At 41.9% G+C, this 24,331-nt stretch overlaps 17 non-coding genes across 17 annotated transcripts; all 17 read right to left on the bottom strand.

Moving 5' to 3' along the window:
• Positions 1 to 54: 54 nt before the first annotated feature.
• On the bottom strand, positions 55 to 136 carry trnas-cga. The gene has a single exon. It is a non-coding gene; the product is annotated as a tRNA-Ser (tRNA).
• Positions 137 to 373: 237 nt separating this feature from the next.
• On the bottom strand, positions 374 to 455 carry trnas-cga. Its single transcript has one exon. It is a non-coding gene; the product is annotated as a tRNA-Ser (tRNA).
• Positions 456 to 790: 335 nt separating this feature from the next.
• trnas-uga lies at positions 791 to 872 on the bottom strand. The gene has a single exon. It is a non-coding gene; the product is annotated as a tRNA-Ser (tRNA).
• Positions 873 to 1,109: 237 nt separating this feature from the next.
• On the bottom strand, positions 1,110 to 1,191 carry trnas-cga. The gene has a single exon. It is a non-coding gene; the product is annotated as a tRNA-Ser (tRNA).
• Positions 1,192 to 1,535: 344 nt separating this feature from the next.
• On the bottom strand, positions 1,536 to 1,617 carry trnas-uga. Its single transcript has one exon. It is a non-coding gene; the product is annotated as a tRNA-Ser (tRNA).
• A 237-nt stretch (positions 1,618 to 1,854) lies between these two features.
• trnas-cga lies at positions 1,855 to 1,936 on the bottom strand. The gene has a single exon. It is a non-coding gene; the product is annotated as a tRNA-Ser (tRNA).
• Positions 1,937 to 2,271: 335 nt separating this feature from the next.
• On the bottom strand, positions 2,272 to 2,353 carry trnas-uga. The gene has a single exon. It is a non-coding gene; the product is annotated as a tRNA-Ser (tRNA).
• Positions 2,354 to 2,590: 237 nt separating this feature from the next.
• Positions 2,591 to 2,672, bottom strand: trnas-cga. Its single transcript has one exon. It is a non-coding gene; the product is annotated as a tRNA-Ser (tRNA).
• Positions 2,673 to 3,007: 335 nt separating this feature from the next.
• Positions 3,008 to 3,089, bottom strand: trnas-uga. The gene has a single exon. It is a non-coding gene; the product is annotated as a tRNA-Ser (tRNA).
• Positions 3,090 to 3,326: 237 nt separating this feature from the next.
• On the bottom strand, positions 3,327 to 3,409 carry trnas-cga. The gene has a single exon. It is a non-coding gene; the product is annotated as a tRNA-Ser (tRNA).
• A 335-nt stretch (positions 3,410 to 3,744) lies between these two features.
• trnas-uga lies at positions 3,745 to 3,826 on the bottom strand. Its single transcript has one exon. It is a non-coding gene; the product is annotated as a tRNA-Ser (tRNA).
• Positions 3,827 to 4,063: 237 nt separating this feature from the next.
• Positions 4,064 to 4,145, bottom strand: trnal-caa. The gene has a single exon. It is a non-coding gene; the product is annotated as a tRNA-Leu (tRNA).
• Positions 4,146 to 5,606: 1,461 nt separating this feature from the next.
• trnas-uga lies at positions 5,607 to 5,688 on the bottom strand. Its single transcript has one exon. It is a non-coding gene; the product is annotated as a tRNA-Ser (tRNA).
• Positions 5,689 to 5,925: 237 nt separating this feature from the next.
• Positions 5,926 to 6,007, bottom strand: trnas-cga. Its single transcript has one exon. It is a non-coding gene; the product is annotated as a tRNA-Ser (tRNA).
• A 379-nt stretch (positions 6,008 to 6,386) lies between these two features.
• trnas-uga lies at positions 6,387 to 6,468 on the bottom strand. Its single transcript has one exon. It is a non-coding gene; the product is annotated as a tRNA-Ser (tRNA).
• Positions 6,469 to 6,705: 237 nt separating this feature from the next.
• On the bottom strand, positions 6,706 to 6,787 carry trnas-uga. Its single transcript has one exon. It is a non-coding gene; the product is annotated as a tRNA-Ser (tRNA).
• Positions 6,788 to 7,024: 237 nt separating this feature from the next.
• Positions 7,025 to 7,106, bottom strand: trnas-aga. Its single transcript has one exon. It is a non-coding gene; the product is annotated as a tRNA-Ser (tRNA).
• Positions 7,107 to 24,331: the final 17,225 nt, after the last annotated feature.

Raw genomic sequence — 24,331 nt, 5'->3', positions numbered from 1 at the left:
ATTCCCATCTTATGTCTCAAGGGTAAGATTAAGATCTCTAACAAGTCAGAGATTCGCTGCGAGCAGGGTTCGAACCTGCGCGGGGAAACCCCATTGGATTTCGAGTCCAACGCCTTAACCTCTCGGCCATCACAGCTGACCGACAGCATTTCTAGACCTACGACAAAAAAATGGACAGAGCAGCAAAGTTTACACTTCAACATATGACAGAGCAGGAATACCAACTCATCCACTTTGGTTCCTGTGAAGCAAAGTTGTCGCACTTACACAGCTATGAAATAAGCGTTTCATGTTTCGTTGGATGTAATACATCATAGAGATTCCCATCTTATGTCTCAAGGGTAAGATTAAGATCTCTAACAAGTCAGAGATTCGCTGCGAGCAGGGTTCGAACCTGCGCGGGGAAACCCCATTGGATTTCGAGTCCAACGCCTTAACCTCTCGGCCATCACAGCTTAGACAACTTTGTGGTAAACAATACATCCAGCAATACAGTGGGGAACCTCGGCCTTGTTGCCCTGCTGTGAAGTGCACCTTGGACAAACAGACCATGATGTGAAAGGAGCCAATCTGGGCAGGATCTTTAAAGCATGTGGCCAAAGAAGGACTACTAGCACAACTAAGAGACACGCAAAGGACTTATGCAGCTTGAAATGCACATAGGTAAGGGACCAGCTGGCCGTAAGAGTCCATTTTGTTGTCTGTCGTCCCACGTGTTTTGCGTTCTAACCGTACGAGCGATGCATCTCAAGAATGCAGTGTTTGCAACAAAGTATACAGTCCAAAGCTCCGCTGTGAGCAGGGATCGAACCTGCGCGGGGAAACCCCATTGGATTTCAAGTCCAACGCCTTAACCTCTCGGCCATCACAGCTGACCGACAGCATTTCTAGACCTACGACAAAAAAATGGACAGAGCAGCAAAGTTTACACTTCAACATATGACAGAGAAGGAGTACCAACTCATCCACTTTGGTTCCTGTGAAGCAAAGTTGTCGCACTTACACAGCTATGAAATAAGCGTTTCATTTTTCGTTGGATGTAATACATCATAGAGATTCCCATCTTATGTCTCAAGGGTAAGATTAAGATCTCTAACAAGTCAGAGATTCGCTGCGAGCAGGGTTCGAACCTGCGCGGGGAAACCCCATTGGATTTCGAGTCCAACGCCTTAACCTCTCGGCCATCACAGCTTAGAGAACTTTGTCGTAAACAATACATCCACCAATACAGTGGGGAACCTCGGCCTTGTTGCCCTGCTGTGAAGTGCACCTTGGACAAACAGACCATGATGTGAAAGGAGCCAATCTGGGCAGGATCTTTAAAGCATGTGGCCAAAGAAGGACTACTAGCACAACTAAGAGACACGCAAATTGCAGCTTGGACTTATGCAGCTTGAAATGCACATAGGTAAGGGACCAGCTGGCCGTAAGAGTCCATTTTGTTGTCTGTCGTCCCACGTGTTTTGCGTTCTAACCGTACGAGCGATGCATCTCAAGAATGCAGTGTTTGCAACAAAGTATACAGTCCAAAGCTCCGCTGTGAGCAGGGATCGAACCTGCGCGGGGAAACCCCATTGGATTTCAAGTCCAACGCCTTAACCTCTCGGCCATCACAGCTGACCGACAGCATTTCTAGACCTACGACAAAAAAATGGACAGAGCAGCAAAGTTTACACTTCAACATATGACAGAGCAGGAATACCAACTCATCCACTTTGGTTCCTGTGAAGCAAAGTTGTCGCACTTACACAGCTATGAAATAAGCGTTTCATGTTTCGTTGGATGTAATACATCATAGAGATTCCCATCTTATGTCTCAAGGGTAAGATTAAGATCTCTAACAAGTCAGAGATTCGCTGCGAGCAGGGTTCGAACCTGCGCGGGGAAACCCCATTGGATTTCGAGTCCAACGCCTTAACCTCTCGGCCATCACAGCTTAGACAACTTTGTGGCAAACAATACATCCACCAATACAGTGGGGAACCTCGGCCTTGTTGCCCTGCTGTGAAGTGCACCTTGGACAAACAGACCATGATGTGAAAGGAGCCAATCTGGGCAGGATCTTTAAAGCATGTGGCCAAAGAAGGACTACTAGCACAACTAAGAGACACGCAAAGGACTTATGCAGCTTGAAATGCACATAGGTAAGGGACCAGCTGGCCGTAAGAGTCCATTTTGTTGTCTGTCGTCCCACGTGTTTTGCGTTCTAACCGTACGAGCGATGCATCTCAAGAATGCAGTGTTTGCAACAAAGTATACAGTCCAAAGCTCCGCTGTGAGCAGGGATCGAACCTGCGCGGGGAAACCCCATTGGATTTCAAGTCCAACGCCTTAACCTCTCGGCCATCACAGCTGACCGACAGCATTTCTAGACCTACGACAAAAAAATGGACAGAGCAGCAAAGTTTACACTTCAACATATGACAGAGCAGGAATACCAACTCATCCACTTTGGTTCCTGTGAAGCAAAGTTGTCGCACTTACACAGCTATGAAATAAGCGTTTCATGTTTCGTTGGATGTAATACATCATAGAGATTCCCATCTTATGTCTCAAGGGTAAGATTAAGATCTCTAACAAGTCAGAGATTCGCTGCGAGCAGGGTTCGAACCTGCGCGGGGAAACCCCATTGGATTTCGAGTCCAACGCCTTAACCTCTCGGCCATCACAGCTTAGACAACTTTGTGGTAAACAATACATCCAGCAATACATTGGGGAACCTCTGCCTTGTTGCCCTGCTGTGAAGTGCACCTTGGACAAACAGACCATGATGTGAAAGGAGCCAATCTGGGCAGGATCTTTAAAGCATGTGGCCAAAGAAGGACTACTAGCACAACTAAGAGACACGCAAAGGACTTATGCAGCTTGAAATGCACATAGGTAAGGGACCAGCTGGCCGTAAGAGTCCATTTTGTTGTCTGTCGTCCCACGTGTTTTGCGTTCTAACCGTACGAGCGATGCATCTCAAGAATGCAGTGTTTGCAACAAAGTATACAGTCCAAAGCTCCGCTGTGAGCAGGGATCGAACCTGCGCGGGGAAACCCCATTGGATTTCAAGTCCAACGCCTTAACCTCTCGGCCATCACAGCTGACCGACAGCATTTCTAGACCTACGACAAAAAAATGGACAGAGCAGCAAAGTTTACACTTCAACATATGACAGAGCAGGAATACCAACTCATCCACTTTGGTTCCTGTGAAGCAAAGTTGTCGCACTTACACAGCTATGAAATAAGCGTTTCATGTTTCGTTGGATGTAATACATCATAGAGATTCCCATCTTATGTCTCAAGGGTAAGATTAAGATCTCTAACAAGTCAGAGATTCGCTGCGAGCAGGGTTCGAACCTGCGCGGGGAAACCCCATTGGATTTCGAGTCCAACGGCCTTAACCTCTCGGCCATCACAGCTTAGACAACTTTGTGGTAAACAATACATCCAGCAATACAGTGGGGAACCTCGGCCTTGTTGCCCTGCTGTGAAGTGCACCTTGGACAAACAGACCATGATGTGAAAGGAGCCAATCTGGGCAGGATCTTTAAAGCATGTGGCCAAAGAAGGACTACTAGCACAACTAAGAGACACGCAAAGGACTTATGCAGCTTGAAATGCACATAGGTAAGGGACCAGCTGGCCGTAAGAGTCCATTTTGTTGTCTGTCGTCCCACGTGTTTTGCGTTCTAACCGTACGAGCGATGCATCTCAAGAATGCAGTGTTTGCAACAAAGTATACAGTCCAAAGCTCCGCTGTGAGCAGGGATCGAACCTGCGCGGGGAAACCCCATTGGATTTCAAGTCCAACGCCTTAACCTCTCGGCCATCACAGCTGACCGACAGCATTTCTAGACCTACGACAAAAAAATGGTCAGAGCAGCAAAGTTTACACTTCAACATATGACAGAGCAGGAATACCAACTCATCCACTTTGGTTCCTGTGAAGCAAAGTTGTCGCACTTACACAGCTATGAAATAAGCGTTTCATGTTTCGTTGGATGTAATACATCATAGAGATTCCCATCTTATGACTCAAGGGTAAGATTAAGATGTCTAACAAGTCAGAGATTCACTGCGAGCAGGGTTCTAACCTGTGCGGGGAAACCCCATTGGAGTTTGAGTCCAACGCCTTAACCTCTCGGCCATCACAGCTCAGACAACTGTGTGGTAAACAATACATCCACCAATACAGTGGGGAACCTCGGCCTTGTTGCCCTGTTGTGAAGTGCACCTTGGACAAACAGACCATGATGTGAAAGGAGCCAATCTGGGCAGGATCTTTAAAGCATGTGGCCAAAGAAGGACTACCAGCACAACTAAGAGACATGCAAACGACTTATGCAGCTTGAAATGCACATAGGTAAGGGACCAGGGGTACGTTCGTCGTAGGATTGAAGCTAAGTTAATCAATTGGCCTTTTAGCCCGTTAAGATTAGCGAGCTGATTGAGAACAGCAAATATCGGTTTGTTAACGGCTGACCCCCATCCTAATCATGTGGTTAATTTCAAGCAGGCTAAAGTTATCATGGCATTTGCACGTGCACGTCTTACTTCAAAAGGCAGGAAAGGTCGATCACCAAAACCATGATTTTTTAACGGTATAATGGTTCTAAACTCAAAGAAAAGGGCTCTTTTTTTCTCGGCTGGCGAGTAGGAGATGAACATGAACGCTTATGAAGAATACAAGACCATAATCATGGCAAAATTCAACACCACCACCGCTGTGAGAGCAAGGTGTGTTGGGATGTTTATAGGGTGATATCTATGTATGAATACCTGACGGCAAGTGTCAGCTGGTACAGAGGTTTCCTCTACCGGTTTGAATCTGCATGATTGCTAGTTCAAATCCCCTCACCTCCTTCCGCGATGTAGTTTTACATTTCCTTGGAAGTCGCTTTGAATAAAAGCGTCTGTTAAATGACTAAATGTATTAATAACAAATGCAATAAATTGAAGCAGTGAAAATAAATTGTCTGTATTTCTCTCTATTCTTATCATGAGTCCACCGTAATCATTTTCTACAATAATGATATGCTATGGTGTACTAATAACACTCATATAATTATGAGTGCTTTGTTCTCCGCATCACCGACACTACACAAATTTACCACTCGCAAAAAAGCGCAAGACAGTCAATGTGGTGTTTGCAATAAATGACTCGAGAAGGTCTTGTAAATTAATGATTCCTTGTCGGCTGAATCGGTAGCGCTCATACAAGAATAATTGATCTTGCGATCGCAAAGAACTCTCTCCCTCCGCTAATCTAACTCTAATATCAGTCCTTGGTCAATGGGATCCCTCCTTTTTCCGGGGGTGTGGCAAGCTTATCCAGCTACACTTAAGTTAGCCTGCCCTGGAGCAGGTTAGTGCTAATCAATATGTAACTATGGTGATTTATCAAAAGTTGCTTCCACGAACCAAAAAGAGGGGCGTTTTTTATCTTAGCCTGAAAATTAGCTCGCTAAACCGTTTAGCGAGCTACGACGAATACCCCCCAGCTGGCCGTAAGAGTCCATTTTGTTGTCTGTCGTCCCACGTGTTTTGCGTTCTAACCGTACGAGCGATGCATCTCAAGAATGCAGTGTTTGCAACAAAGTATACAGTCCAAAGCTCCGCTGTGAGCAGGGATCGAACCTGCGGGGGGAAACCCCATTGGATTTCAAGTCCAACGCCTTAATCTCTCGGCCATCACAGCTGACCTACAGCATTTCTAGACCTACGACAAAAAAATGGACAGAGCAGCAAAGTTTACACTTCAACATATGACAGAGAAGGAGTACCAACTCATCCACTTTGGTTCCTGTGAAGCAAAGTTGTCGCACTTACACAGCTATGAAATAAGCGTTTCATTTTTCGTTGGATGTAATACATCATAGAGATTCCCATCTTATGTCTCAAGGGTAAGATTAAGATCTCTAACAAGTCAGAGATTCGCTGCGAGCAGGGTTCGAACCTGCGCGGGGAAACCCCATTGGATTTCGAGTCCAACGCCTTAACCTCTCGGCCATCACAGCTTAGAGAACTTTGTCGTAAACAATACATCCACCAATACAGTGGGGAACCTCGGCCTTGCGTGCCTGACAAAGCAGCAAAAGTAACACTTAATGTTGCCCTGCTGTGAAGTGCACCTCGGACAAACAGACCATGATGTGAAAGGAGCCAATCTGGGCAGGATCTTTAAAGCATGTGGCCAAAGAAGGACTACTAGCTCAACTAAGAGACACGCAGATTGCAGCTTGGACTTATGCAGCTTGAAATGCACATAGGTAAGGGACCAGCTGGCCGTAAGAGTCCATTTTGATGTCTGTCGTCCCACGTGTTTTGCGTTCTAACCGTACGAGCGATGCATCTCAAGAATGCAGTGTTTGCAACAAAGTATACAGTCCAAAGCTCCGCTGTGAGCAGGGATCTAACCTGAGCGGGGAAACCCCATTGGATTTCAAGTCCAACGCCTTAACCTCTCGGCCATCACAGCTGACCTACAGCATTTCTAGACCTACGACAAAAAAATGGACAGAGCAGCAAAGTTTACACTTCAACATATGACAGAGCAGGAATACCAACTCATCCACTTTGGTTCCTGTGAAGCAAAGTTGTCGCACTTACATAGCTATGAAATAAGTGTTTCATGTTTCGTTGGATGTAATACATCATAGAGATTTCCATCTTATGTCTCAAGGGTAAAATTAAGATCTTTAACAAGTCAGAGATTCGCTGCGAGCAGGGTTCGAACCTGCACGGGGAAACCCCATTGGATTTCAGGTCCAACGCCTTAACCTCTCGGCCATCACAGCTGACTGACAGCATTTCTAGACCTACGACAAAAAAATGGACAGAGCAGCAAAGTTTACACTTCAACATATGACAGAGAAGGAGTACCAACTCATCCACTTTGGTTCCTGTGAAGCAAAGTTGTCGCACTTACACAGCTATGAAATAAGCGTTTCATGTTTCGTTGGATGTAATACATCATAGAGATTCCCATCTTATGTCTCAAGGTTAAGATTAAGCTCTCTAACAAGTCAGAGATTCGCTGGAAGCAGGGTTCAAACCTGCGCATGGAAACCCCATTGGATTTCTAGTCCAACGCCTTTACCTCTCGGCCATCACAGCTTAGAGAACTTTGTCGTAAACAATACATCCACCAATACAGTGGGGAACCTCGGCCTTGCGTGCCTGACAAAGCAGCAAAAGTAACACTTAATGTTGCCCTGCTGTGAAGTGCACCTCAGACAAACAGACCATGATGTGAAAGGAGCCAATCTGGGCAGGTGTAGTAGCCAGTAGCTTTCATTTGCATATTTTGAAATTATTCATTAACATTCGAGTGTGTGCACGTTTCCATCACCTGTTTTATCCAAATAAAAAATGGACATACTCCTAATCAAGGGAGTCCTAATCAAAATCGAGCACATTTTTTCCATCTAAATTGCATTTTAGGAAATGCAAATCTGCATTTAATCCACCCCCTCTAGCGAATTAATTTCTCATCTGGTATTTTATTTTAAAAACATTGCAGGCGTTTCCACTCACATCAAAAAGTTGGAAGGAAATAATATTACCTTGTGGATTCTGGATTGAAATTAGATTATAAATATGGACATGATTTTAGGTGAGGAATCATTTAGCACTTATTATTAAAATCTCTAGTACCTGCTTCACAGCTTTGCTGTCAGACCCTTCAGCTTTCTTTGTGGAGAGGTTCTTTTTGGGGACTGGAAGGATAAGTGGAGCACTGACATATTTTGATTTAGGGGTGTTGCTCAGTTTTTCTCTTTTAAACCATTTATCTTTTAAAGTGTCCAGTGCTGTCTTGGTAGGACAAATCGGTTTTAATAAGTCTTCACATAGGGAATGCATCAGGATGTGTTCCGTGTCACAACCTGGAGTACATGTGTCTGACCAATTGTGCTGGCCGAGGTATCTCTTGTGCTGAGGACATTTATGTTTTACAATGGCAAACCAGGCCTCAACATGGTGATTTTAATCTCTTCTTTCTGCCCTAGCATTGAGTGAGTCTTCAGTGTGCCTTATATATATTATATATTTGTATGTCTCAAAATACATTTCATACTGTTAGATGACTAAGCTTGTGTCCGCGAACCATGCTAGTGCTTCACTGTTCAGGGGTAGACAGTGCCTGAAGGCCAGGGCACTGGTACTTGGTGCAGTCGTTGATAATGTGATCAGCAGTTTGCTCTGGGGCCCCACAGGGGCAGTCTGGAGCATCACATAGGTTCATCCTGTGCATATTGGCTCGGAAGCGTCCATGTCCTGTTCGGCATCTGTTGAGTCGTACCCAGGAGTTTCTGTTGAGGGTGTGTCCTGCAGGCCTTGTGGACGGTGTTTTGATGTAGCCATGTAGTTTAGTGTTGGCTGAGCCCCACTGTTTGGTCCATTGTGTGATGGTCCAGGACCCAGGTGGCTGACCATTTGCCTCATGCAGCAGACCCCGAAGTCTTGCAGAGATTGGTGCCCTCAACGGTAGGCGTGGTGGTGGGTCGTTTGAGTTGATGTCATGATGGAGTAGGTGGCTGGCTCTGCGTTGAGCTCTCTGTGCAAGGCTTAGGCAGGCTGCTTCACGGCGGATTGCTGGTGGTGGGATTCCACTGAGGATTGGTAGGTATGAGGTTGGTGTAGATCTTATACATCCTGAAAACCATCCGCATGCTGTTGTTGAGAGCTATGTCAAGCTTGGTGGTATGAGTGGATTTGCACCAAATAGGTGCACAGTACTCTGCTGTTGAGTAGGCCAGTGCTAGAGTAGCAGTTCGGAGTACAGGGAAACTTGCTCCCCACGAGGTTCCGCAGAGACGGTGAATGAGGCAGTTTCTTGCTTCCACCTTGGCTCTGACTTGCTGGAGGTGTTGTTTATAGGTGAGGCTTCTATCCAGAGTAACACCCAAGTATTTTGGAGACTTTTCAAATGGGATAGTATTTCCTGCACATTTTACTTTTAGTTGGGTGTTGGCTAGTCGGTTGGCAAGATGAAAGTTGCTGCTGACGGTTTTGGTTTCATTCATTTTCAGTCGCCAGTTAATAAAGTATTTGTTCAGATTAGTAAGATCATTTGTTAAGGTGTCACTTAGTGAGCTAAAAGAAGTTCCTGTAGTTAGGAGTGCGATGTCGTCTGCATAGGTGTATTTTTTGCTGGTTGTTGTCGGTAAATCAGAGGTATAGATGTTGAAGCAAATTGGAGCTAGAACAGATCCCTGAGGCACGCCATTCTTTAGCATTTTCTTTTTGGTTTTTTGATGGTCGATGTGCAGTGTGAAGCTTCTTTGAGTAACAAGAGCTGGATGGGTGATGAGAGAAGGTCTATGCTGTGAGCGTGGGAACTTACTGATAACAGTACGCTGTGCTGTAGAGCGATCTCGGGAGCTGCAGAAAGCCAGGTCAGGGTTGGTGCCGGTTTGCCATCGACCAGAGGTAAATGAGCATGGTTGTTTGCTGTCATAGAGGAGTGTTAGGTTGGTGGTAGATGCCCAGTTTGCAAGTGCTTCTCCGTCTGGTGTTGTGTTTTTGTAACCCCATTGTTCGTTTTGGCAGTTAAAGTCGCCAGAGTAGATGACAGGATGGTCATAGATCGGCAAGTTGGAGAAACTTGTTTTTGGTGGTTTGTATACATTTACCACTGTGGTATCTCCGATTGATACAGCAATCCATTGTTGATCACTACTATGTGAGGAATCCAGTATGGAGTAAGTGTGTCCATTTTTCACTAGCGTGGCTATTCCATGGTGTTGGGAGTGAATTGAAGCTGCAAGGTGGTAGCCGTAGATCTTAATCTCTTTGTCCTCCTTGGTATGGGTTTCTTGTAGGAGGAGGACTTGGGCTGAGTGCTTTGTAGCAAGTCGTTCAATCACTTCACATTTGGAATGTGTAAGTCCTTCAACGTTGAGCTGTAGGATACAGGGGCCCGTAGACTCTTGAAGGATTCTATGGCTGGGTTGCTTAGTCATTGCAGTAAGAGATGTCGAAAGGGACTGGTTTATGAGCAGTTAGCCGTCAGAGACGTTGTCCGGGGAACACCACGTGGAGGTAGCTCATATTGTCAGTGTGCCTTGACAGGTATCTAAGAAGAATGCCACTCCTAAGAGGGGAAAAATCCCAGAGAAGAAAAAGAGTGATACTTTGCCTCACCACAGTATTTGAATGTAACCCATTTAAACCCATGGAGCCAACACTAACATGATATTATTGACATTTTATCAATGTCCTATTGTAAGGATGGTCAAAATGTTACCAATGATGAAATACACCTGACTTTTATCCAAGTAAGAACTTTATGGGACAGTAGAATGCATTACTGTGGTAAATATTGTGTAAAATGTAGGGCTGTCAGCGATCAATGCAACCGCGATTAACGCGATTAAATATTTTAACGCAGTTAACGCAATTAAAAAAAAAAACATTTTTTTTTTTTTTTTTTTAAACTTTAGTTTAGTTAGGGCTGTGTAGGCTACGGTTAACTCGCCTTGCTCCTTTATTGATGTCAGGTGAAAACTTATGAGTGAAACAATAATACACAAGAAACGGAAAATACTTAGAAGGTATCTTAACGAAACACAGCGAGTTATTAGATTCATTACACCAAGAATCAGAGCAACAAATTACAACACAGCTGGCTAATAAGTGCTAACGTCTGCCACCAACTGAGTTGTGAATGAATGGTGTGCTAACGGTCACATATTAGAACCTAACGTATCTAAATGAATAATAATAACATTTTACGTTACAACGAACTAACACAGTTCATAGAATTTGAACATACGTAGGTCACTTAAACATATTTATCACAGTGTGAGACAGCTAAATAACTTAGTCATTGTTTTTGAGCGTGCGAGGGAAAGCATAATTTAATAGAGGCTTACTAGACATGTGCGTTACTGTCACCGTTGTCAAAGTAAAAGTCCATCAACAGAAAGAAATACAATACTGTGTGCGTGCAGGGATGGATTACCAAACGGGCTGAACAGGCCCAGGCCCAAGGGCCCCTGAGCTCAGGGGGGCCCTAAACTAGAGCCTCTGCGTGAAGTCGCTGTTATTAACTTTGCTTGCTGTCAATTGTTTTTAGACTTTGTATTTGTTAATATCAGAAGTGGCTTAAATGTATCTCTTATTTGTGGTTGGAAGCGGTGTATTTTGTTACACGTCCTAACCAATGGTTTCATAATCCGTCCATGTGTGCGTGTCTATAGCAACAATACACTACAACATGAAACATTAAATCACTTCAAGCAATATACATTTGCTGACCTAAATAAGATGCTATTTGTTATTATTTTTTATTTTAAAAACATTGCAGGCGTTTCCACTCACATCAAAAAGTTGGAAGGAAATAATATTACCTTGTGGATTCTGGATTGAAATTAGATTATAAATATGGACATGATTTTAGGTGAGGAATCATTTAGCACTTATTATTAAAATCTCTAGTACCTGCTTCACAGCTTTGCTGTCAGACCCTTCAGCTTTCTTTGTGGAGAGGTTCTTTTTGGGGACTGGAACGATAAGTGGAGCACTGAAATATTTAGATTTAGGGGTGTTGCTCAGTTTTTCTCTTTTAAACCATTTATCTTTTAAAGTGTCCAGTGCTGTCTTGGTAGGACAAATCGGTTTTAATAAGTCTTCACATAGGGAATGCATCAGGATGTGTTCCGTGTCACAACCTGGAGTACATGTGTCTGACCAATTGTGCTGGCCGAGGTATCTCTTGTGCTGAGGACATTTATGTTTTACAATGGCAAACCAGGCCTCAACATGGTGATTTTAATCTCTTCTTTCTGCCCTAGCATTGAGTGAGTCTTCAGTGTGCCTTATATATATTATATATTTGTATGTCTCAAAATACATTTCATACTGTTAGATGACTAAGCTTGTGTCCGCGAACCATGCTAGTGCTTCACTGTTCAGGGTAGACAGTGCCTGAAGGTGGTCGCTGGTATTGAGGTTATTTCAATAAATTGACCATTTTAAGCTTGGCCTACCATTTTATGGGAGCGATGAGGGACAGGTGGGGCTTGAAAAGCACCCCTTGTTCAAAGTGGGGAATGACAGAAAAAGTTTGAGAACCACTGTGGTAGTTAAAGAGTTAAAGCTGAGGGATTGTTGGGGGCGGAAAGTCTCTGTTTAAGAGCCAAAATGACGGAACAATCGACAAAACTAAAGTTGTATGTAGCATTTGCCAAGCTGAATTTAGCTATCACAGAAGCAGCTCGTCTTTAAGTTATCACCTTAATCACCTTAATGCAAAGCACCCGACAGAAAGCAGTCCCAGCTTAGATGATCGCCAACCCACACTCCACGACTTCTCTAGGAAAATAGCTAGACCAGTCCGTGAAAAGGTTACCATTTGGGTTGCCGGTGACTTTCGGCCCATCAACATAATTGAGGACAGTGGGCTGATTGAGGTGATTCGAATTGCTTCAGGGGAAATTCTTACGATTTACAGTCGAGGGGCACCATTGTGTTTAAAAACAAATACAATTAAACAACAGTGTCTAAAATACACGCTGTCTGAAGTGATTACTCGTTAATTTATAAGATTTAGTCTAATGAAAAAAAATTACTTTTAATCGCGATTAATTCATTTCAAAATGTGCGATTAATTAGTTAATTTTTTTTAATCGATTGACAGCCCTAATAAAATGTTGAATTATGATACTGCCTACAATGTTGCCAAGCACTGTAGAAAACCAATTGTTTATATATTAGTTATGTAAAGGCATGGCATTGGTCAGAGTTAGAGTCATCAATAAACAATTAGATGGATTAATGTGCTCTTCATTAAATAAAGTTAATTGAAGTATCTGTTGTTTGCCATTAACGTTAGCTGAACATCACACTGCCAAAGCTTTATTTACTTTGTCAATTCACGTCATTGGCAAATTTGACAGATTTTTTAAATTGTTCTCACAGCAAATTGAAATTTACAATTAATTTAGATTAATAAATAACAAATCATGTAATTAATTCGATTTTTCTTAATCGCTTGAGAGCCCAGTATTAATATAGTTATCCATATCTTATGCCAAATTAATATTATACTATTACAAAAAAAAAAGTTGTCATCTTAGGCCTGAGCGATATGGACGAAAAATCGACCTCAAAGCCACTGTAAGTGATGTTTTGCATAACGTGATTGAACTGCATGAATACTGCATATAGGTTTTGATTTGGTGAACATATGTTTAACAACAAGGGTCTAAAGTCGTTTTTAGGTGTATAAATATAAGTCAATAATACCGTTAACAACTCTTTACATTCATGGACACATCCCGACTACGCTGGCCACTATGATGCCTAGTGGCCTTGCGCAGACATAGGTAGAGAGTAGGGGCGTGTTGTGCGGTGTGTGTGAGAGAAGATGAGAGCAAACACTGGGCAGCTTTATGGAAGAAACAGGTTATGCACAACAATATCTCGTTTGAAAAATATCCCAGTGTACCTTAGGCGTATATATGGGGTTAACTTGGTGAGTACATATACAATTCCTGAAATTCCAGGGATCTTTAAAACTAGTCTCCATATATGAATAGATCGATCTTTGGATCTGTCTTCACATTGTGGACTACATTAAATCTAAAGGCCCCGTCACACCATGACGTTCTGGTCAACGTTCTATGATGTTAGAGGAAACGTTGGTAATCGTCCATGGTCGCTGGTATTGCGCCAGAAGAGCTTTGTGTGAAAGCTGGTGAACGCTGTAATCGTCGGTAATCGTCGGTGATCGGAGGAGAACGCTGGTCCAAAAAAAAAGTTTTGAACATGCACAAAAGTTCTCATGGAGATCAGCGTTCATCAACGTTTAATTTAAACGCTGGAGAACTTTCGTGGAACGTTTTATTAACTTTGCACGCGTTTGGCTATCGTAGTCAGTCGTTGGGTAGGGTAGACTGAGTACCTACAGTTGATGCACCCGAAATAACTTATGTGCGCAGCAATCCTGAGACGTGATTTTTAGTTTGGACATGCCTACTAACGTCCTCTTTGATCGAGGGAAATTTGAGCACCTAACCCATCTCTCGTAGGAAGATATTGGCGAAAGTTTTTTCACCAAGGGAAGATCTTACATACAATTAATATGTTATTAACCATACGTGATCAACAAACGCAACTTACATCATTGCAAACGTTATTCTGTGCACTATACATCTACATATCCAATGCTATCATGTCATGCAAGGTCATTGCATAATCTAGCGAAAAGCGGAGTGGAGGGTATTTGCTTGCTTGAGCCAGCATGAAGTAGATGTACTGAACTTGAACATAGCTGAGCACTGTTATAGCTGGTGCTGTTCCATGGCAGATGGATATGATATGAAGACTCTTGTGACATGGACAATGTGTGTGGATGTGTTGATGTTTTCTAATAATAAACATTGAGAAACACAAATTCAGTGTCAAATTTAAATCATTTATTTTAATAACATAAAACCCCAGGAATAACGCCCGTTATTTCTTAAATCACAGTAATAATAACAGTAAATCTTCGTCCGAAGACATTGCTAGTGAAAGAGGCTTTGTATTCTTCTTACTTTCAGCAGCGCTAGTAGCAGAAGCCCCCCCCCCCCACACCTTTTCGTGGTCTTGGAGGCATGATGTTCACTGTTCAGATCAACTGAATCCACTATGATTTTCCAGCGTTTTATACCCGTTTGACCATAAAACCCACACGCCGCAAAACGCTTTTCTGTCATTATTCACACGTTAATTACACTCTTAACACGCTCTTCTAATGTTGACTTATCGTTTGTCGCGCTGGAGTGACACGTCAGCACACGTTTGTCGCGGACCAGTGACACGTCACTTGGTCGGTGTTACACACTCCTCATGCGTCAGTCCCACGCTAGTCATGTGTCAGTCCTACGCTATTCTTTTGTTAGTAACACGCCAGATGTGTCCACATCGCCCTAGAACGCTCGAAATTGAACGATTAGAAAGTTCAGAGAACGTTGACCAGAACGTCATGGTGTGACGGGGCCTTAAGCTGCCAAAGTAACTTTTATACTTTATCTGAGGTGGAAGAAATAACTGTGTAATGACTTTTCAGCCCCATTCCAGTAACACCAACAAAGATTATGGTACCAATTAGCACTGTGTACATGGTAAAACCTGACTGCCTCTATTTGTGGATAAATAAATAAATTAATTAAATTGTGACGATGAGGTCGCTGAAGTCAACAGTATTGTTATGTTTCATATGTCATATCATATAATTTCATAAGGCCTATAAATGCACCAATAAGAAAACTGTTTAACACCGAATATGAGTGGTCCCTACTCCCGTCTGCAGGGAAAGGAAGATGTTCTGAGAGGCATCAGGATTATACCCTTGACGATAATCGCCATTTTACATCTCCCACATTCAGCCCTGACAAAACGTAATTCTTTTTTATTTAAACTGAAATGGTGGTGCGTTGAACACCCTGTTACCCAAGCATTGCAACTATGGCAGCTGAAAAGGCAATTCTTTGCATTCTTGTCAAATAATTTTTGGAGCCTGATGCTTGAAATGTCTCATCTTGCATGTGTATCCTTGCAAGGACTTTTGTTGGATCCATTGTGTGCACTGCCTTTTTAATATGATGGAGTTGAGCTGCATGATGCGTGCTGCTTTGCTTAAGTGCAACAACGTATATTGGCAGCTGAATTCTATACATTCACTTTGTCTTTTTCTTCCCCTCCTGGTCTAGACTATCTTCACTGTGGGATGCTGCTGTAGTTTCTCCACCTGTAGGTGTATTCAAATACTTGAATGCTCTCTCCCCACCTTATCCACTATTAAGTTTGTGTGAATCATGTGTATACCATATTATGTTTGTATGCATTGTGTGCATTTACCACATCTCATCCTGATACGTTTTCTGATTTGATTATGCCATTTTTCTGATTATCTCCCCTCCCTTTCATCCTGTTATCAGGGAGTTGGTCCTTGCCCCTGTTGCCATTGTTCTTGCTCTAAGGAAGCTGAGGCCCTGGGCTCTTCAAAACACTTAGAGACAAATCCGTTGTTTTGGCGCTATATGAATAAAATTAATTGAATTGAGTTGAATTTGCAGACACTGAGCTCAGGACTGCATCCATAATAACAATGTACGTCATGGACATGAAGAATATCTTATATTGTCTATATGTAAACCCTGATGACCTGATTTTCCTGCCATGGAGGAAGAGGAAGAGAAGGATTGTGTTTTCGCTGGTGCTCTTCTCAGCTGCTGTGACTACCTCCATACGATTACAAAACGTGTCAAATGGTGAGGGTCTGTACTGCGCTGACAGTGACAAACACAAACCCCTGATCAATAGGTCAGTCGTGTGCCCTCTCTAAACCAAACCTCACGGAATTCTATCCATCTTAGCTTAATTAATGCCATTTTTATATAATTACATCTTTTTTTCCCGTACATTTCTATGAAAATTGTACAAGACTCTGCCCTGTAACACACTGTAGAAACAACAGGACCATGTAAGATAAATGCTGTCTGTGACGGACCGAGCCTCGGTTTGCCATCAAAATGTGGGTTTGGCCAAAAAGCTCAGAGACAGAGTGAGGGTTCAAAGATATATGTTTTAATACTCTTCAAAATATCCAGGAGACCTGCTAAGCCTCTAAATCAGCACAGGTCAACAATCAGCAGTCTAAAGGTCTACATAAATGCACATACCTGACAAGACAGGACTCTCCCGAGACAGAACAATGAACATATAGGAGGTGGCCAGCACCATTTGTAAACCAACTGCGCGTAGGCCCTCTCTGCTTGACCTTACTTGACACTCGTTTTCAGCAAAGTAGCTCCGTGTTCACCACACCACTGTATCACAACCATTATATTTTCTTACAAATGCAACCCCTTACAATTTACAGTTTTGTATGCCGCTAAAAGTTGTAATTAACATTGCATGTACCCTTTTTCCCTTAATGGCATTCTTCACACAGACCTTTCAACTTCACGAGCAATTTTAATGTAGTTACATGGATTTGAACCTTTACAACTCAAGTGGTGTATTTCTGCAGAATTATTGCTGCTGGATTCACCCAGGAACAGACATACAGACATGTATGCAGACATACTGAAAACAAACAAAACCCACTGTTTCACTGACTCTGATCATTTGCACCAGTGACTGGAAAGAGACTTTATGTGCTCTCGATGATTAAGGGCCTTGTCAGGAAAGGGAAGCTCCACCCCTGTAACACGTAGGGTGAGATTAGATAGAATGGGGGACTTCCTCAATCCATGTTTCTATGAATATAAAATGGGCCAAACACTGTGGGTCTGCTGTTCACAAACAGTCACTCTCCACAAGACAGAGTTGAGAAGATCTCATGATCATCTGCGCACCCGGTACAGAAGAGCAGGGCAGAATGGAGATGACCGAGGGCATCTATCGACAATTGGACGATGATGGAGTCAACAGACCCTCTATGGACAAACCTGAAGAAACAGACACTGGCAAGTTTCCCTGCGAGACTTCAAACTCCAGAGAGAATTTGGAAGCCCCAAGTCCTCAACCCTCTGGTGAATAAGAATTTCTAAATATACATTTATAATCAGGGGAACTCATGAACTCATGGTTCATCCTTGCAAAGATTACTAATGCTAAGAACGCTGACTTTGTTTCATGATTAGCAGCTCGTATGAGTTTTCAGGTAAATGTTTGAAGTGAAATTATAATTGAGTTCTACTGTGTCCCATTGTTTTAATAAAAACAAATATTAGACATCATTGGTGATGAAGCAAAATAAAAGTAGGAAGGTTAAAAGTAAAAATTGAGATAAAGTTCAAGAGTAAATTAGGAGCTATGAAAACAAAATATTGTCTTCTTATATACGATTGCACCAGTCTTTAAGCATTTTCAACCACAATAATTTTTTAATTTTGCAGTACCTATCACAAAGCACTCAGACATTAAAGGGGACATATTATGAAAATTCTACTTTTTTAGTGCTTCTACACGTTAATTTGGGTATGTGGCATGTCTACCGACCCAAAAACTCAGGAAAAAACTCCTGCGATTTGTTATGGTTCTAGTATGTCAAAAACGTCATGCTTGAGTGACTGCGAATGAGCTTCCTTATCATTCTCTCGTCACTATGATATGGGAGTCTCTATTACATGGCCTTGGCCCGCCCCCCCATCGCATCCCCCGCCCCCCCTACACGCACTATAGATACGATATTTGCCAAAGCACTACACTTCGTTTTTTACAAACCTCGGATACACTTGGAATAGCTAGGTAGCTGCATGAAGCAAATGAAGCCCTCAAGATGCGCTGTGGTCGGCTGCACAGATCTGTACATAACGTCCCAGCCTCAGAAGACACAAGAGCGAAATGGATTGAATTCATATTTACAAGGCATACATGACTAGCCTAAGGGATCACATAACATCCCCCCAACCCCTCTCCAACATTGGTAACGTCGCTAACCACCCACACTAAACGGTCAAAATAATTATTTTTAAAGATACTTACAATTCCCTCGTCTGTACTGCGACAATTAGATGGTACCGATCTCGCTTGCAAGGTCAATCTTATTGCCAGTCCAGAGTTATATTGGCCCAGATTGGTAAAACAGTCCAATTCAAAGTGGCTTTTGCACACCAACACACTTTTGCCAATTCTTTCCGGAACATTACCATTAAATATGAATTCAATCCATTCCGCTCTTGTGTCTTCTGAGGCTGGGACGTTATGTACAGATCTGTGCAGCCGACCACAGCGCATCTTGAGGGCTTAATTTGCTTCATGCTGCTAGCTAGCTATTCCAGTAAGCATAGATCAAATAGGCTAGCTTAGCAGTTCGTCTGGATGTAATTCCTGTGAGAATTTACGTTTGCATGGGTATATAGTGCCTACCGCAAACAAAAATATTTCTGTGAACTAGTTTGGTAGTTGAAGGTTTTCGAGATGAATTGTTGACACAAAATAACCTGACAGTGAAATGATAGGCTTTGTAAAAGTTAGCGACATTAGCATGTTGTAGTGTGTAGGAGCCAGCTGGTGTACAGCAATCGCTAAAGATGTGGCCCACGCATTTTTGTGTGAACAGTTAAGCTAGCCTATTTGATCTATGCTTACTTCTACAGTAGATAGTTCATTGGATGTCTATGGAGTGGAATTTGTGTCGAAGTATATATTGTCTTTATGAGAAATAGTTCTCATCCAAAAAACATTCCCTTGTGAAAGGGCTTCGTGTTGGGGTGTAGGGAGGTGTTAAAGCTAGGCGAGTGCATCTCGTGGAGGAGGGGGGAGGTGGCTCATTAGCATTTAAAGGAATAGGCACTCAAAACAGGTCACTCTGTGGAGGGCTGTTTTTAACAGGGTAAAAAAGGGTGCTGTTTTAAATGATTCTTGTGGTATTTTGACCAAAGTATATTACAGACATTTCATTAAGACCCCAAGGAACCATATCAACTTGTGGTAAAATGGGCATACGATGGGTCCTTTAAAGTAACACTATGGCGTTTCTGGAGCCGTCAGGTAGGGGGCTACTTTCTGCTGGACTATTCAGTAACTTATTTGCTGTCTTGCTTTGTCTTGTGTTGCACTTGCTTGATGTTTGACTGTGTTTGGAAAGTTGTTGGCAAGCTAGCCAACATAGCTATCTCAATAACATTACAAAGAAGCCGACGCGAGAGCACTTATTACTAGCATCAATGTCCAAGCGTGTTATAACAAGCTTGCTAGCATCGCTAACGAGATGACTTGCTAGCTGCTAAACTAAGCGAAACCTGTTGCAATTTGGGTAGCGCCCCTTTGCTGTCCCGGGCAATTACTAGGGATAGCTAACCTGAGTTCTTTTAACTCATATGTTACCTCTATTAACTTTTACATTTATGCTTGATTTGTCTTTACTGTTGGAGGGTGAATTATTGTGTAACAAGTATATTATCAATACTAGACAATCACTCACCTGTTCACCCCAGAGTTGTATATATGCACTATCGTAATGGTGTTAATTATCGGACGACGTGTGTTATCGGCAAACGTTCGCATTGTCATGTTAATCCATTATTAAACTGAGCATATCGATTGTTAATCCATTATCAAATTTAGAATTTAGATTGTTTAACAGAATGGCCGATGTTTGACACTGTCCGATAACTGACAAAGCTACGCTAAATACCTAAATATATATAATATGGGACTAATACAAATAATCATTCGCAAGTTAGCACCGATAATGTTAACTATTTACTTAGGAAAATTTACACAAGTATTAATTAACAAAATGACGGTCTTTGACAGTTTCATAACCAGAATAGCAATACAATACATTTAACCACACAGAGGGCCTCATTTACTTACATTTGCGAGCGCAGCGTAATCAGCGCCTTTGCCAAACCGCATATAGCGCACGGTGTGTTTCTGCATTTTGCGTCGTATTTATCGAACAAGAAACTTATCGCATAATCAGTGCCTAACCCTGCCCATTAGTGTTATTAGCGCGCCGCTAAAATAGGGAAGAAAGGGCCTGCGTGTTCCTGCCACCATGGATGATGAATTAGAATTATAATTAGTATTAGAGCTTTTGGTTCACGAGGTTACAGCAAATTTAGCTTTTGGGAGTGCTCCATGAATTATTTGATATTTTAATAAATTAACCAATTTGTATTCTTAAATTATTGATTGATTAAATGTACATATAAGTTGAGTCAACCGATGCAATGCTATACAGCAATTTGCAAGGGTTTTAACCGAGATAATAGCATGAGTTAAAGAGAGCATTGTCCTGATCTTGTTTTTACGTTACTTCAGATCTGGAATGCTGTCGCGATTGCTGAAAAACTCATGCAATCTATTTTTAATTGTGAATGCAGAAATAAAGCCATTGTGTGGAATCCCTGGTCTGACTGTATATCACCCACCACCTGCACAATAACCAGTCCAAACTACGTTGTCAGGGGTAACGGAGGTTTTCAGATACGCTGACGTAGCCATGGCACTGGGGGTAGCTTGCGCTCGATAGGCTATAACGTCAAAATAAACATGGAAGGTAAAATTTATATGCTGCTCTGTCTCTACAATTTACTTACCGTAAATCCTAAAATAAAGACCGGGATTCAATTAGAGGCCGGGCTTCAGATACAGTGCCCTCCACAATTATTGGCACCCTTAGTGAATATGAGTAAAACAGGCTATGAAAAAATATGTCTTCGCTGTTTATTCTCTTGGTCTTTCACTCAAAATATTCACAAAAATCTTACCTTTTCATTGAAGTAAAATTATTGAAAGAAAAAAAATGTTGACATTAAATAAATATGTTTCCCCAAAACATGTGTGCCACAATTATTGACACCTCTTAATTTAATGTTTTGTGCAGCCTCCCTTTGCCAAGATAACAGCTCTGAGTCTTCTCCTATAATGCGTGATGAGGTTGGTGAACACATGGCACGGGATCTGAGACCATTCCTACATACAGTATCTCTCCAGATTCTTCAGATTCTGATGTCAACGTTTGTAGACTCGGCTTCAGCTCATCCCACAGATTTTCTATGGGGTTTCGTTTGTGGGACTGTGATGGCCATGGCAAAACCTTTATTCTGCGGTCAGTGAACTATTTTGTGTTGATTTTGAGGTGTGATTCGGATCATTGTCCTGCTGGAAGGTCCAACCACGGCCCATTTTAAGCTTACTGGAGGGGGCTGTTAGGTTTTCATTTAATATCTGCTGTTATTTGATGGAGTCCATGATACAATGTATCCTAACAAGATGTTCAGGGCCTTTGGAAGAAAAACAGCCCCACAACATCAAAGATCCGCCACCATACTTGACAGTGGGTATGAGGTGCTTTTCTGTATGGCTATCTTTCTGTCTACGCCAAACCCACCTTTAATGTTTGTTGCCAAAAAGCTTTATTTTGGTGGAGATCCCATTTCATTGTAGGGGGGGACAATACACAGTACAATTTCAGAGAGTAATTCCTGGGGGGGGGGACACAGGAAAATTGCAGATGACCCATATTTTTCACATGCAGATGACCCCGCCCCCTCCCACCGCGACGAAATGTTGCCATCTTTTTCACATGCACGTCCCCCCCGGGATCTCCGCCTATGCCATCAGCACAAAGCAGACATTAATTTAATGCATTTCATAAATACATGTTCTCCTCATGTATAATGTTGTTGGCTAATTTCATGGGCTGTTTGCAATAAGAAAATACATTTTCCCACGTAGGCCTACTAGGCGAATTTGTTAGTGTTCATGAAGGCGCATCTGGCCATTTGTTATTGTTTAGCCTAAATGCATGTATTGTAGCCTACTGTGGTTTATCTTTAACGTTTTAGTTGGCTAGGCCACTTTTTCCAGAAGCAGTAGACTATGGCACCAAGGCGAAAATTTGATATTAAATTCAAAGAGAAGGTTTTGAAGTATGCTGAAGAACATTCGGGAGAAAAAGCAGCAAAGCAGTTTGACATTGACCCGAGATTAATTCGATACTGGAAGAATCAAAAAAATTAACTGAATGCAGCCGAAAAGAAAGAAAGTTAGCCTGGATATGGAAACCAGGCTTGTCGAATGGATCTTTACATTTTGGTTGTCTCCTGTTCGTTCTGTGATTGCTCTCCTTTGACGGGACCATATGTTTATTGTTACGTTGACACTGCACATAGAGCGCTACTCGATAAACTTTTTATTTGGCCGAGTGATATTTTTGAAATTGAGAACATTGAAAAAGATCTGCAATAAACGATGTCTCTTAAGACTGACACAATGGTTTATTACTGATTCATTTCTACATGGTTAGCCTACAGAAAGTTGATTAGCCTATAGGTCTACTGGTTTCATTCTATAGCCTACCGGTAAATGGTTGTAGGAAGTGTTGAATGCATATGCAATGAATGATATTAGCCTACTGTAATTATGCCCATTATTTGATTTAAATAATAAAACTCTATAACAGAAGATAAGTAAGAAATAAAGGCCTGCCCCTAATACAAGCCTGCCCCAAATAAAGGCCTGTGCGTTGTGCAGCCTAAGTAAATAAAAGACCCCGGCCACAATTTGAGGATTTACGGTAGTTTAGTTACTGTACTTCAGGTACAAGTTATTTTCTTGAATAGATACGCGTTACTCCTACGCAGAAGGCGAGCACTGTACCCGGTGTGCTTGAATGATGGGTGGAAAAGGAAAAGAATATGAATAGAAATCTGGCCACCTTAGTTTAAAGTAAACCATACATTGAGTGGCGATTCTGGGTAAGACTTGGCAGAACAGCTAGCTGGAGGGACAATTTGTTATATGCCTATATTAAATGATATATCAAATATAAACATTTAAACAAATAACATTTCTGATGTTCGTATTTAAAAAAAATTATTAATTGTGTCAAATTTCTCGCACGCACAGTTTTCATTTAGCAGCTGATATGTCATGCTAAAACACCTCTTGTTTCATTACTAATACATAATTAGGCGCACTTCATCTCCTCCCATCTCTTTGCGACGAACACCCACTTTCCCTTATACCCTCCCAGCAGCAGGCAATCTGCGTTTTTACTCAAGTGCGCAAGTGTAAATACGGTTCCGTGTCTTTCCCCGCAATTTGCGCGAAAAATACACCTAAAGTGGGTGCAGGTCTGTTAGTAAATGAGGCCCAGAGTATCAAACAATTAGGTTAATAAGGTTGCCGAATAGACTACCCTTTTCCACACCCGTTAATACTAGGCTAGCGCCAAGTTAGCCTTCAGAGCAAATCAGTGGCTCAGTCCTCCAAGTTCTCTGAACTATTATCCAACCACGACTAAATAATTGTTCACTGTCCTATAAGCTTCACTAGTAGTTAGTCTAACACACAATGACAATTATACGCTTAATGGAGGGTATTTCTCACATTAAACTTAGAAGTGTTGCGGAGCAAATCTTGACCCCTTGACCCCTGACCTACAACTCCGATCTCATTGGCTTACAAATAACAACATCATATAAACTCTTACATTTCAATTTCTAGTAATCAAAAAAAAAAACCTTGAAAACATTTACAACATCAGGAACTTAGTAGAAAAGAAATCAAAATACATTTCACATTGGTATATGACAATACATGACCTTAACGAGGAAACATACGCAATAACAACCGTATTAATTGTTTTTAATCTTTTAAATGTATTCTATGTATTAACTTGTTCTAATTATATTATTTATGAACCTATTCTATTTATACTTTTAATGAACTTTAAGCATCTAGCCTACTTTTCCAAAGGGCTACATCTGCTTACTTTGTTTATGACAAACTAGCAAGTCAACAACTTTCAAAGTCAAACATCAAGCAAGTGCAATACAAGACAAAGCAAGACAGCAAATAAGTTACTGAATAGTCCAGCAAAAAGT

Source organism: Clupea harengus, chromosome 18, assembly GCF_900700415.2.
Source record: "Clupea harengus chromosome 18, Ch_v2.0.2, whole genome shotgun sequence".
Lineage (NCBI taxonomy): Eukaryota > Metazoa > Chordata > Actinopteri > Clupeiformes > Clupeidae > Clupea > Clupea harengus.
The sequence above is the reverse complement of the archived record's forward strand: the minus strand, read 5'-3'. Positions and strand labels throughout refer to the sequence as shown.